The following is a 14722-nucleotide window of genomic DNA, read 5'->3' on the forward strand; positions in this document are numbered from 1 at the left end:
TTTGGGTCACGTTGCAGACATAAGGATACTGCGAGGGAACTTCGCAACATCATTGGGTATCAGTGTGTCATCGCTTTCGGTGTTCTAGAAAGCTCCAGTTCGAATGCCATTTAGTCATCACGTAGCGTATACAGGATGATTTTTACCTCCGTATACAGACTCTAGGGATTGATCGATGAGAGGATAAGGAACAAAAAGGTCTAATGAATTTATGTTTGGAAACGCGTGGTTTCCACACCAGACGCAAGTTATTCATACACTGTTACAAAGACTGCGGTCTAAAACTCGCTGTACCACGCAACGACAGTTACAGTACGTAATGAAAATGGTTTCCGTGTGTCTCAACGCATGCGTGTATACGCGCAGTAGCGTGCTCCGTCCCTCACGTTCAAATCGGCCAGGCTGCATGCGAACAGCGTCATAGGCAGGATGAATACACTGCTCCAGTGTCTCCACATCTGGAATGTCCTCTGCGTACACGATGCTTCTGAGGTGGCCCCATAACCAGAAGTCGCACGGGTTGAGATGCGGTGAACGAGCAGGCCATGCAACTGGAGCCTCTCGTCCGATCCTTCAACCTGGGAAGACACGTTTGAGATGCATCCGGACGTTAATGGCGAAGTGGGCTGGAGCACCATCATAACATAACCATTAGAATCATCAATGGCACTTCTTACAGCAAGACGGCCGTAGGAAATGCCGATAGTTCCCCTCTGTTAGGTGACGTGGAAGGAAGACTGGTCCCAAAATACGGTCGCAAATTATCCCAGCCCACCCATTCCGGCCACACCGATGCTGATGATTCGCTGTCATCGTACCACAGGGGTTCTGCATACTATCCCACAGATGACTGTTATGAAAGTTGAAGATGCCACTCCACATAAGGCTGGCCTCATGGCGAATAGGATCATCATCATCATCATCATCATTTAAGACTGATTATGCCTTTCAGCGTTCAGTCTGGAGCATAGTTCCCCTTATAAGATTCCTCCATGATCCCCTATTCAGTGCTAACATTGGTGCCTCTTCTGATGTTACGCCTATTACTTCAAAATCGTTCTTAACCGAATCCAGGTACCTTCTCCTAGGTCTGCCCCGACTCCTCCTACCCTCTACTGCTGAATCCATGAGTCTCTTGGGTAATCTTGCTTCTCCCATGCGTGTAACATGACCCCACCATCTAAGCCTGTTCGCCCTGACTGCTACATCTATAGAGTTCATTCCCAGTTTTTCTTTGATTTCCTCATTGTGGACACCCTCCTGCCATTGTTCCCATCTACTAGTACCTGCAATCATCCTAGCTACTTTCATATCCGTAACCTCAACCTTGTTGATAAGGTAACCTGAATCCACCCAGCTTTCGCTCCCATACAACAAAGTTGGTCGAAAGATTGAACGGTGCACAGATAACTTAGTCTTGGTACTGACTTCCTTCTTGCAGAAGAGAGTAGATCGTAGCTGAGCGCACACTACATTAGCGTTGCTACACCTCGCTTCCATTTCTTTACTATATTGCCATCCTGTGAGAATATGCACCCTAAGTACTTGAAACCGTCCACCTGTTGTAACTTTGTTCCTCCTATTTGGCACTCAATCCGTTTATATTTCTTTACCACTGACATTACTTTCGTTTTGGAGATGCTAATCTTCATACCATAGTCCTTACATTTCTGATCTAGCTCTGAAATATTACTTTGCAAACTTTCACTCGAATTGTAAGTAGGCTGTTTATGTTTTCTTTATGTAAGTAGGCTGTTTAGATTTTTATATTGGTAACGCTGCCGCCACGTAGCGGTCTCTGTATGAAAATGAAATCACTGGCTGTGCTGTGTGCAGTCTGTGGCTAGTTTGCATTGTTGTCTGCCATTGTAGTGTTAGGCAGCGGGGAACAGCGCGTAGCGTTGCACAGTTGGAGGTGAGCCGCCAGCAGTGGTGGATGTGGGGAGAGAGATGGCGGAGTTTTGTAATACTGCATGTCAATTATGAATATTAAGGTAAATACATTGTTTGTTCTCTATTAATATCTTTCATTTGCTAACTATCCCTATCAGTAGTTAGTGCCTTTTGTGGTTTGAATCTTTTATTTAGCTGGCAGTAGTGGCGCTCGCTGTATTGCAGTAGTTCGAGTAACGAAGATTTTTGTGAGGTAAGTGATTTCTGAAAGGTATAGTTTAATGTTACTCAGGGCCATTCTTTTGCAGGGATTTTTGATAGTCAGATTGCGTTGCGCTAAAATTATTGTGTGCCAGGTTAAGCACAGTTTTGTATACATTGTTCTAAGGGGACGTTTCAGAATCTGCCATCACAACTAAGTCATCCGCATATGCGAGACTGCTTATTTTGTGTTCACATATCTTAATCTCACCCAGCCAGTCTATTGTTTTCAACATATGATCCATGAATAATATGAACAACAGTGGAGACAGGTTGCAGCCTTGTCTTACCCCTGAAACTACTGTGAACCATGAACTCAATTTACCGTCAACTCTAACTGCTGCCTGACTATCCATGTAAAGACATTTAATTGCTTGCAAAAGTTTGCCTCGTATTCCATAATCTTGTAGAACAGACAATAACTTCCTCCTAGGAACCCGGTCATATGCCTTTTCTAGATCTATAAAGCATAGATACAATTCCCTGTTCCACTAATAACACTTCTCCATTATTTGCCGTAAGCTAAAGATCTGGTCCTAACAACCTCTAAGAGGCCTAAACCCACACTGATTTTCATCCATTTCGTCCTCAACTAGTACTCGCACTTTCCTTTCAACAATACCTGAGAAGATTTTACCCACAACGCTGATTAAAGAGATACCTCTGTAGTTGTTACAATCTTTTCTGTTTCCATGTTTAAAGATTGGTGTGATTACTGCTTTTGTCCAGTCTGATGGAACCTGTCCCGACTCCCAGGCCATTTCAATTATCCTGTGTAGCCATTTAAGACCTGACATTCCACTGTATTTGATGAGTTCCGACTTAATTTCATCCACCCCAGCCGCTTTATTGCACTGCAATCTATTGACCATTTTTTCTACTTCCTCAAATGTGATCCTATTTCCATCATCATTCCTATCCCATTCTACCTCGAAATCTGAAACATTACTGATCGCATTTTCACCTACATTGAGCAACTCTTCAAAATATTCCCTCCATCTTCCCAAGGCATCCACAGGATTCACCAGCAGTTTTCCTGACCTGTCCAAAATACTTGTCATTTCCTTCTTACCTCCCTTTCGAAGACTGCTAATTACACTTCAGAATGGTTTTCCAGCAGCTTGACCCATAGTCTCCAACCTGTTTCCAAAGTCTTCCCACGATTTCTTCTTGGATGCTGCAATTATCTGTTTGGCTTTGTTTCTTTCTTCAACATAACTTTCTCTGTCTACCTGGGTTCTGGTATGTAGCCATTTTTGATACGCCTTCTTTTTCCTTTTACAGGCCGCCTTGACTGTATCATTCCACCAAGCTGTTTGCTTCTTCCTACTTTTACACACTACTGTTCCAAGACATTCTTTAGCCACTTCTAGTACTGTGTCCCTGTACCTTGTCCATTCCTTTTCCAATGACTGTAATTGGCTACATTCAACTAACTGGTACCTTTCTGAGATCGCTGTTATGTACTTGTGCCTGATTTCCTTATCCTGAAGTTTCTCCACTCTTATCCTCCTACATATGGACCTGACCTCCTGCGCTTTCGGCCTCACAATCCCAATTTCACTGCAGATTAAATAATGATCAGTGTCATCAAAGAATCCCCTGAATACACGTGTGTCCCTCACAGCCTTCCTGAATTCCTGATCTGTTATTATATAGTCAATGACAGATCTGGTTCCCCTGCCTTCCCAAGTATACCGGTGAATGTTCTTATGTTTAAAAAAGGAGTTTGTGATTACTAAGCCCACACTGGCACAGAAATCCAAGAGTTGTTTCCCGTTCCTGTTGGCCTCCATATCCTCTCCAAATTTACCCATAACCTTTTCATACCCTTCTGTTCGATTTCCAATCCTGGCGTTAAAATCACCCATGAGCAGAACACTATCCTTGTCCTTTACTCGGACAATGACACAAATCCTGCAATCATGGTTGCCTGGTGAAGCAACCGACGACAAAACTGCTGCCGATGTGGAAAGTCTGTCGCTAGTAACTCCTTCACACGCTCTAACTGATAAGCGTAGTAACAATCGTCATGGAGAATGTCCCACACGGTCGTCTGGCTTACCCCGTACAGGCCGGTCCATTGCCTGTTACTGACAGTTTTAATCACATTTTTTTCCATGTCTAGTGTCTCTTCATTTCGGGTACGTCCTTCATGATTTCCTGCATGTTAGGTAATGACGTGCGAGAATGAGTACGACCCTCTAGGAGGAAAAAATGCATTCTATAAGTATGGCTGTGTGGTATTGCACTGCAGCTTCTGTAACAAAGTATGATTGAATAAATGGTCTCTGTCATGGGAACCATGCGTTTCTGGACATCATTAGAACATTTTTGTTCCTTATCATCTCACTGATCAACCCCTAGTGTTTGTACATCGTAGAAAAAAATCACCTAGTATCTTCCATAGACCCTTACAGTGATAAAAGCAATCTGTCCACGGAACGTAATAGTAAAATTTTCAAAGAGGGTTACCAAAGCGCCTTTAGTTGCATTATGCTGCACACTGTACGTCTTTTTTTTTTTTAGAGACGTACTGATGTTGCAGAGTTCATCTTTGACACGCAAGTGCCAAATGTGACACGAAACCAGCAAAATGGAGAATCCGGCAGTTCCCTTGACTACTTACTCATAATTTCGTATACAAGCCAACTTCCGCTATTTCCTTCGTGTCCGAGTAAAACCAGATGTGTCAGATAAATTCGGCTCTAAAAGTCACGTCCTAACATTCCATATCAATTTTAAACAAGTTATTCGTGTTAACTCTATCAAACTCCGTGTTTGTGTCGCACTATATTCCGTATTTTCGTACGCTGTGTGCCACGAGAAACGAATTTTGTGCTATAGCATACGTTACGAGCAGCATTTATCCTCTATAAAAATTCCGGAGTAGCAATATCATTCAATGATACGTTTATCCCATCATTCATTGTATATCAACGTGAATAAACATAAATTTTTGAGAATTTTAATAAGTTACCAGTGATGAGAATTACGTATGTCGTAGAAAATCAGTGTTTTTGTAGCGCTTGTTGTAAGTTGCATGTCGTGTTCCATTGTCTGCATTCACCGCAAAGTAATTATTATCTTGATTTTGTTTTCGACTACAGCCTCTAAAAAAATTCAGGAGATTAGTAGCGTTTATAGAAGGTGATACTGAGGCTGTAAAGGAAACATTGATCTGAGTACGGACTGCTTCAGATATTAACGGTAACTAGTCATACTTGGAGCTTAACTGGTCCAGAGCATAAAAATGAATCTCTAGGCTTAATTTAATGACTCTTGTTTACTATTCTGTAAGACATTACACCAGCCACACTACAGCCCTACTATGAACACTCTCCTCGAACGTGGGAAGAGTAAGCCGACGTTCATAAGCTAAGATCAGCCGCCTGCAAGCTGCTGTGCGTTGGTGTTTCGGGAGAGTTACCAACAGTCATGTATCCGATATACCACAGGTACCTGAGTTACTATCATATCCTGCTGTCACTTCTACACGAGGTACAAGATCTGTCACCGCTCATGCACTTGGCTGTGACCGGTCTGCTACTGGCAGTACTAGGCTGCATGGACGGTGGAGGCAGGGACCGGGGAGGAATCAGCACGTGGTACTCATCACCATAACCAACAAGTATGAGGTGCAGTCTTCCACTGAAATCGAAACTGAGTCAGTGAGACTGACTTCAGCTGTTGAGTAACATGGTATGTGCTGTGTCAAGAAGGGGCAAACATAAAAGGATAGGACCTATTAACAGGAGGAAGTTCAAATGTACGGCAAGTGAATGTATCCCTTAGGGAAACGCAAAAAGCGATGTGAGGGAACACTAAGTGCAGTCAGTGTGTATGGCTGGGAGCCTTATTCAGCATGCTACAGAAGCCGGGCGCTACCAGCTGCTGACTGTGCTCTGCGGCCACACTTGGATCATTCAAATGGCAGTGAAGGTTGTGAAAGCTGGCCTCTTCTAATTTCAGTGAGACTCACAATTTGCTGCAGTGCAAAACTGGTCGTGCATCCCACGTTCTGAATCGAATGGAACGACTGACTCAGAGTTCGAAGGTTCTGTGACAAAGCAGCCTGAAAATTCTTGGACTTGCATCAAGGGGTTGAGTACTCTATGGACACCCTAAATGGGTCAGGGGTGTGGTACACATCAGAGGCTGCTGCTCAGGTAGCTGTTTGGGTGCGGAGTGTACACAACGGTTTTTAGATTAGACTACTCTTCGTCCATTCCAGATAACGATAGGGACCTGAAAGTGTCAGTAATATTTCCAAAGAAGTGTCACATACTTGCGAGAGTATTAGAGTTCCAGTGGCTAACTTCCGAAGCACTGATATCAACGTGCCAGGGTTTGAAGCTGCCCCAGTAGAGCTCACATAATACCCGGTACAGAAAGCTGGTGAAAACGCGGAACTTACAGCCGTGAGACACTGATAAAACTTTCAACCTGTATCGAAAATATACACTGAGATAGTATGGCATTTGCCACAGGTAACAAACAAATTGTACCAACCAAAACAGAAACATAAATTGCGTGTGAGGCTTTCTGGGAAAGACTCAGTATCATGGTGGGCATTAATTTGGAATCAGGTCCCTCTGTCAACTTCTAGACCTTCTCCAGATGCAACCAAACATTATGCAGAACGCTAAAGCACTGTTATATAAGTTTCCAATTCACTCTCTCATTGTTGAAATAGATGTTAATTGATTAAATGACAGTTCAGTAAGGGGTGGGGTTCTGGTGAAACATTTCTAAATGAGTTGTCTCGTGATTACCTAAAACAGTCTGTTTGGGAGCCCACTCATGATGTTGCACCTGATAGTTTCAAAATGACCATACCTCTTTGAGGAAGCTCACACAGAAACTAGTATCAATGACCATGATTTACAACATGCAAATGGCCACTAAAACAAGTAGCAAAATACATATATGTTCAGCAAACAAGATAAAGAAGCAATTGTGACCTGTTTGAATACAAAACTCGAAATATTCAGCTCTTGAGAACAACATGTACAAAAATTGTGGTTGAGGCTTACAAGAACAGTCGGCTGTGCACTTGGTACGTATGTAAAGCAGTTGATGATAAGAGGGACACTCCACGGTCTGCATTCATTTGAAAGAAACATCTAAAGAAAAAGTCAATGAATGCTAGGCAAAACGTAGCCCTACATGTAGGAAGATGCTAAATGTATTTGGCTGATGAGAGAAAATTCCGTCCAACCTACTAAGCCTACTGAGTCACAGTTAGGCACAACAAAATGACTCTCATTATTAAAGAAACACTGTCTTTCGTGGTGGAATGACGGTTATGTAGTGCTGGAATGGGAACAGGGAAAGGGATGGATGAGTGAAGACAGTGACTGACAAAGGTTCCCACAACCTGCCTGGTGTCCTCCTTTGTTACTCACTGCCGTCACCCAACCAGCAAGGTGCCCTGTTCCCATTCCAACACTACCCAGACATCATGCCACCACCACCTCAGTCTTTTTATTTCTCTACTTTTCTGCTACTTCCCCTCCCTCCACACCCTTCTGCTGCCCCCTGTCTAACCTGTAGCACTTCACTGTCCACCACCCCACCACCCTGCCGCTCCTCCTCTCCCCACACCCAGTCGCCACTCCCACCATGCACTTGTGCTGCTGGTCACAATGTGGTTTCAGTTGCCTGAGACTGCAGTCGTGTGTGTGAGTTGCGTGCGTGCGTTCTTGTGTGTGTGGGGGGGGGGGGAAGGGGAGTGTACGTGTATGCATGTCTGTCGTCTATTGTTGACAATGGCCTTATTGGCCATAAGCTTTAATTCTGAGAGTTTGTTGTTGTGCCTATCTGCAACTCAGCATTTCCGCTCTATGGTGAGTTGCAAGTTTCCTTTTCGTAATATTGTCACATTCCATCCTGGATGTTTCATAGTTTGATTCCTACTAAAACTATTGTAATAGAATAGGAAGGATCTCTCACAAAACCAAGGAAATTCCGGTTCTATGTAAAGCTGGTACCAAAGTTAGTGTTCAGACACTCGTAGACTGGGTAATGACAGAAATTAAGAATAGGAAATAAAAATCAGAAACTGAATTAGTTTTCCGAAATGTTTGTTTAGAGATGGTACTGTGGGGTATTGCTCCAATTTGTGACAATGACAGATATAGATGTAGAATTAGCGTCACTAGTGTTGAGAAACAGCTGAAATTTAACAAGGCTCCAGAACCTGATGGAATCTCTATCAGATCCTTCACCGAATTTGCGACTAAGTTAGCCCCCCTCTTAACCAAAATCCTTCTACAAATAACACAATAATAAATTGTAAATATCTATCACAAATAACAATGTCCAGTAGTTGGGAGAATTCCGAGGAGACACCCATCAAGTAGAGGAGCATCAGGAGTCATTCATAAAACTACCGTATAATAAATATCCTTGCCATCCATTTGTTATGGGATTCTTGAACATATTCTGAGCTCAAACGTAATGAGGTTCCTTGAATAGAAGGACCTCATTGCCAATCAGTATGGATTTCGAAAATAGTGACATTTCTTTCATGACATCCTTAAAGCCATAATCAAGACAGTAGGATAAATGCAGTAATTTCGGATTTTCGATAAAATCATTTGACTCAGTACCATAACCACACTTATTACCAAAAGAAAGATCATATGGCGTATGATGCGAAATTTGTGGCTTAACTGAGGATTTATTTACTAGGGAGGACTCAGCGTGTTACCTTCAATGAAGAGAAATTGGTGTGGACAATGTAAGTGTATTGGGAATCACAGGTTCTGTTATATATTAATCGTCTTGCAGCAATTTAATAGTCTTAGAATTTTCGTGGATGATGCAGTTATCTATAATGATGTACTATCTGAAGAATTCTGCACAAATATTTAGTAGAATCTTGATAAAAAAAATTATAGTCACCAATGAAAGAGTACATCTGGTACCAGTTAATTCATACAAATCTCTGGGCGTTACAATTTGGGACATCAAACGGAACGATGATGCGCTCTCAGTTGGAGATAAGACGGGTGGAAGGCTTCGGTTCATTGGTAGAATACTAGGGTGTTGGAATCAGTCCACAGAGATGATTCTTTACAATTGTCTCATGTGACGATACCGAGAATATTGCTGTAGTGTGTAGGAACCGTATCAAATAGGACTGGCAGCAGGTATTGTAAACACGTAGAGAAGAGCAACACCAACATTCAGTGCTTCTTTGATCCATGAAGAAACTGAACTGGCACACTTTGAAGATAAAGCCCACTCTGAAAGTTTCAAGAAGCTGCTTTACACCTCGAATCTAGCAATATACTACAACCCACCACTTATCGCTCTCACAGGTGTCGTGAGGATGAAATTAGCAGACTTACAGGACGCACAGAGGTAATTTAAACAACCATGCCCAAGCTCCATATGTGACTGGAATGTGAAGAAGTCCTGATAACTGATACATTACGAGGTACCCTCTGCCATGCATTTCAAAGTGGTTTGCAGAGTATGGATGCAGATGTATACGTAGATGAACAGAGTTGATGGGGTTATCGAACAGAAAATGTAAGATTTGTGTTTGAGAAATAACTTCCCTTTTTTTAAGCGTCTAAATTCAGTGAAGAGTGGGTTAAAATTAAGAGCTATTAGTTTCTAATATCTCCGTTAATCAATGGCCGATTTTTCAGTCCATTGTGGATCCCATTATTCTGGATTACGAGAAAATTTGCTGTCACGCATACTTGAGAACTCCACACGACAGTTTCAAGCGAGCTCTCGTAGCGATCACTTTTTGATGTGCTCCCTTGCGTTGACTGTGTTGCGGGTTTGACGATTCGCACTCTACACGTTCTTATAAGTCTTTTGGTACTTGTAGCGTCGTTATCGTAGAGGAAGAGCGTATAGTGTGAGATCCGCCAAAGTTATACACCTCAACCTAGCCACACCTTCACGATCGTAGTCATCGTCAGTTAACCTTCTGTCACTGTCCTGGTGATACCGCCACCCTAACAGGTTCATTCTTGACACCTGTGCAGCAGGCCATTAGCAGCAGAAGAGCAGGCCATATTACTAAAATGCTCTGTGCCGACTCTCTAATACTGTCCCAGACTGTGAGGTACCGGGTTCAGATCCCCTTCTGTGTTGGCACAGTGATGAAATACAGAGAGCACTCTCGCGGTCATCCCCCGACCCCCCCCCCCTTCCCCCACCTCCCCACGACACATTTGCTCGGTCGAGTGTCTACAGTGTGAGTCACTAACCATTGTCACCAAGAATAACTTGAAAAGTGTGATAGAACCTCAAACGTTTGTGGGACAAAGCGTGCATGGGACGATGGGGTATTAACATGCTGTTGGTTTTTTGTTGCTTGGTGGAGTCGTGTCAAAGATATGAAGGTCAATTTTTTTTTTAAATAACATGCTGCAGTTTGGTACTTATTTTATGAAAGCGGCTATCGAGACGAATCCAATGATGTGTAAGTTCTTTGAAGGTCAACAGGGTCACAAAGGTAGCATGAACGTCAATTTACAGAAGGTGTTCGAATGGCTCCTACCTTCTTATCATGGACTGAGTGGTAGTCGTCATCACATCAGCACTTATCAAAGCACCAGCTCTGACATTTCTCCCTTGAATATATTAGGTGTAGTAGGAACATCTTTATAAATAATGTCTTTTACGAATCCACACAAGAAAAAAATCCGGAGGTGTCAGGTCTGGCGAATGAACCCCTAACAACACATCTCCTACGCATCCAATCCAACAATTTGGGAATTGTCCCTGCAGCTCATTTTCAGCCATCTTTGAAAAAGGTACTGGACACCCATCGTGTTGATACCACATTCTGTTCCTCGTTCCTAAAGGTACTTCTTCCAATAACAGACCTAATGTCCCTTGCAGGAAGGTGGTGTACTTCCTACCATTAAGATTTCCTTGGATGAGTAGGGGCCTATAATTCTGTCCTTCAGTATCCCACACTATAGATTCACCAACCACGGCTTTGGTGTGCAACTTGCCACTGCCAACATGGATTTTCAGTTGCTCAATAATGAATGTTATTCAGATTAACATTTCCATGAATGTAGCCTCATCAGTAAATAAAATCAAATTAATATATCTGTCATTCCTCTGAATATGAAGTTGAGCCCGTCGGCAGAATTCAATGCGACGCATACAATCGGTAGCAGTTAATTCTTGGTGGAGGCGGTTATGGTGGCTGATGACCTTAGAAGTTAAGTCCCATTGTGCTCAGAGCCATTTGAACGGTTATGGTAAGGATGATATTTATGTAGATACGTACCAAGTGCACAGCTGACTGTTCCTGTAAACCTCAGCCACAATTTTTCTACATGTTGTTCTCAAGAGCTAAATATTTCGAGTTTTGTATTCAAATAGGTCACAATTGCTTCTTTATCTTGTTTGCTGAACATATATGTATTCTGCTACTTGTTTTAGTGGCCATTTGCATGTTGTAAATCATGGGCATTGATACTAGTTTCTTTGTGAGCTTCCTCAAAGAGGTATGGTCATTTTGAAACCATCAGGTGCAACATCATGAGTGGGCTCCCAAACAGACTGTTTTAGGTAATCATCAGACAACTCATTTAGAAATGTTTTACCAGATGTCTTGTCTCCCCCACCCCTTACTGAACTGTCATTTAACCAGTAGATTGTGGCCCAATTAACATCTATTTCATCAATGAGAGAGTGACTTGGAAACTTATATAACAGTACTTTAGTCTTCTGCATAATTTTTGGTTGCATTTGGAGTAGGTCTAGAAGTTGACAGAGGGACCTGATTCCAAATTAATGCCCACCATGATACTGTGTCTTTCCCAGAAAGCCTCACGCGCAATTTATGTTTCTGTTTTGGTTGGTACAATTTGTTGGTGACCTGTGGCAAATGCCATACTATCTCAGTGTATATTTTCGATACAGGTTGAAAGTTTTATCAGTGTTTCACTGATGTCAATTCCGCGTTTTCACCAGCTTTCTGTACTGGGTATAATGTGAGCTGTACTGGGGCAGCTTGAAACCCTGACCAGATTCCCTTGTGATTTGACGTGAACTAACACAAGAATCTCGAACCACAGTGGCAAGAGTACCAAGTTCCGTTTCCTCGTTAGTAACTTTCCTTCGCCTGATATGCTTCCGACACGTTCAATATCCAGTTGTTCTCAATTTATCATACACATATTTAAATGTACGTCGTATAGGGTGGGTCCGTTGAGGATATCTTTCAGCATATAAGTCTCTAGCTCTCACTGAATTTCGTTGGCACTCCCCGTAAATGAGAAGCATATCGACTTGTTCTTCGAAGGAATACATCACACACATTCGCTTGATTCGACAATATTAGTGCTGTATTGCGAAACCGTCGAATGGTGTTTACATGTGAAAGGCACGTTAGATGGATATACTATATTTGGCGAATATTTACTATTTGCACGATATACGAGAGAGAGTTGTCAGAGTATGTGCTTCTCTAAGTGGTGATGTGGTAAGGAATACCAATCAATCAGTGATAAGAAGATTTCAGTACTGCATTGATACCGATGGTCATCACTTGGAACACCTTCTGTAAATGGACGTTCATGCCACCTTTGGACATTCGTTGACCTTCAAAGACCTTACTGTTACACATCATTGCATTCGTCTCGACAGTCGTTATCAGAAAACAAATACCAAACTATAGCATCCCATTTAAAAGAAAAAACAAAGTTGACCTCCATATCTCTGACACGACCCTATGTAGTAACAAAAAACCAACGTCATATTGTAGCCCCCATTGTCCCATGGAACATTTGTCCCACAAACTGTTTAGCTACTGTCACACTTCCGGAGTTACTTTAGGTGGCATCAGTTAGTGACTCTCCCTGTACAAACGGTACAGTCGATCTGATGCATGCCCATACTTCCTCCTCGTAGAGAACTTAGATAAGAAGAATGGTAAACTTAATAACATTTTTCTGGTTTTGTGACTACATTCTAGGTATATAAAACTGCTGACGTTTCGATCACTGTTGCACATGTCCTTCTTCAGGGTGTTTTTGCTTACAAAACATTAAACCAAAACACACTGCAGAAGGTCACTTGCAACAGTGACAGAAACATCGGTGGTTTTACAATGCAGTCACAAACCCAGAAACATTTTACTGGCTGTGACAATGGCTGCGGAAGACTACAGTCATATTTAACATTGTTAAACTCCATCTGGTGTTACTGGCCAAGCTGTTGCATGCCTGTAGCTCTCATTTAAGGCATGACATTATCAACATTAGCCTGCCAGGCAGAAACAGTGTTAATATATGACTGAAGTCCGCAGTGGCTGCCAGTAGAGTCCTCCGTTCTCAAAGTTCGCTGTATGCACCGCCACCTTCCTGCTTCATACATAGCGCATTATTCGCCATGTTGGTGTTAATTCGACAGACGAGCAGATAGGCGACGAAATGCAGAGCCTGTACCATATCGCAAGCACCAAATGCTAAGTCAACAAACATCATTTAAATCCGGAATTAAATGTGCGGCTTCCAGTCTGCGTGGTAATTTTCCGATCACAAACTACCCTCACATGTTGCTGTCTTGGGGACCGACCATTCTGTCGAACCCGTATCACTGTTACAGATATTGTCTGTATTTGTCTTGCGTCTTATGTAACTTCTTTGCTCGTTTCTACATAATACGGCTTCTGTATGCCATGCTCTTTAATGTAACAACGACCCAGCACTGAAATCACTCGAAAACAACTTAAAAATGAGCCGCGGATGCATTCACAAATCTGATAGAATGGCAACTGAAAATCAATTGGAGAGACGAGATTATGGGAGAGGTGGTGCGCATGTGTGGCTGTTCATCCAAGTAGCGTTCCATACCAGAAAACGGCGGTTCAGCCTTATGCAACCTGACTAATGCACATTTTCGTCAACTGTGTCGGTGGAACATTTTACAAAAACAAGAAAACGCCACACAAGGACTGTGTAAATGTGAAAACCCAGTTTGTTTTTGCTGTATAAAAAAATGTATATTTCCCTTTCAGCTTTAAAAATTAGCCAAAGCTAATTCATAATGTTTTAGCAATGAATGTAATATTCTGAAACACAAAAACTAAATACATTAAAAATCAAAAAACATTTTCTGCTTGCACAACATCTTATTAAGTTTTCAAGATGTGTGGGTAATGTGCAAACGTCTTAAAATTGTGGGAAACTGACTACTTCAAACGAAAACTATTGAAAATATTAGAAACTAATTTATTTTATATTGAATTTATATTAGACAAAAACATTTTTAAACGAAACAGTAATAGAAAAATGCTTCATATGCGAAGTTCACTTGCAAAATTCGCATATGTTAATATCTCCTTCATTTTTGGCACGCAAAGAGGGACTCCACTCCTCACACACTACACATTTAATCTACAGTTCTCCCCGAACGTCTTTTAAAAATGCGCCTCCACAAAAAACACAAATGGCATCTTCTTCAGTAGGTTTTTTTCCCCAACTGGGAGATCCAAATCTGACTCGCCTGAAGAGACATTTGGTGCATTGGGCTCTTCACTGAATCCTCAGATAACTTAAACCGTTTTCTGCATGAT

At 42.1% G+C, this 14722-nt stretch overlaps 1 protein-coding gene across 2 annotated transcripts in view; it reads left to right on the forward strand.

The window, feature by feature from the left end:
• The window catches only part of LOC126108804 (poly [ADP-ribose] polymerase tankyrase-1-like), a 92635-nt gene that overhangs the window by 20528 nt on the left and 57385 nt on the right, over positions 1–14722 (forward strand). The gene's annotated exons all lie outside the window — the stretch shown is intronic.

This window comes from Schistocerca cancellata, chromosome 11 (assembly GCF_023864275.1).
Source record: "Schistocerca cancellata isolate TAMUIC-IGC-003103 chromosome 11, iqSchCanc2.1, whole genome shotgun sequence".
Classification (NCBI taxonomy): Eukaryota; Metazoa; Arthropoda; class Insecta; order Orthoptera; family Acrididae; genus Schistocerca; species Schistocerca cancellata.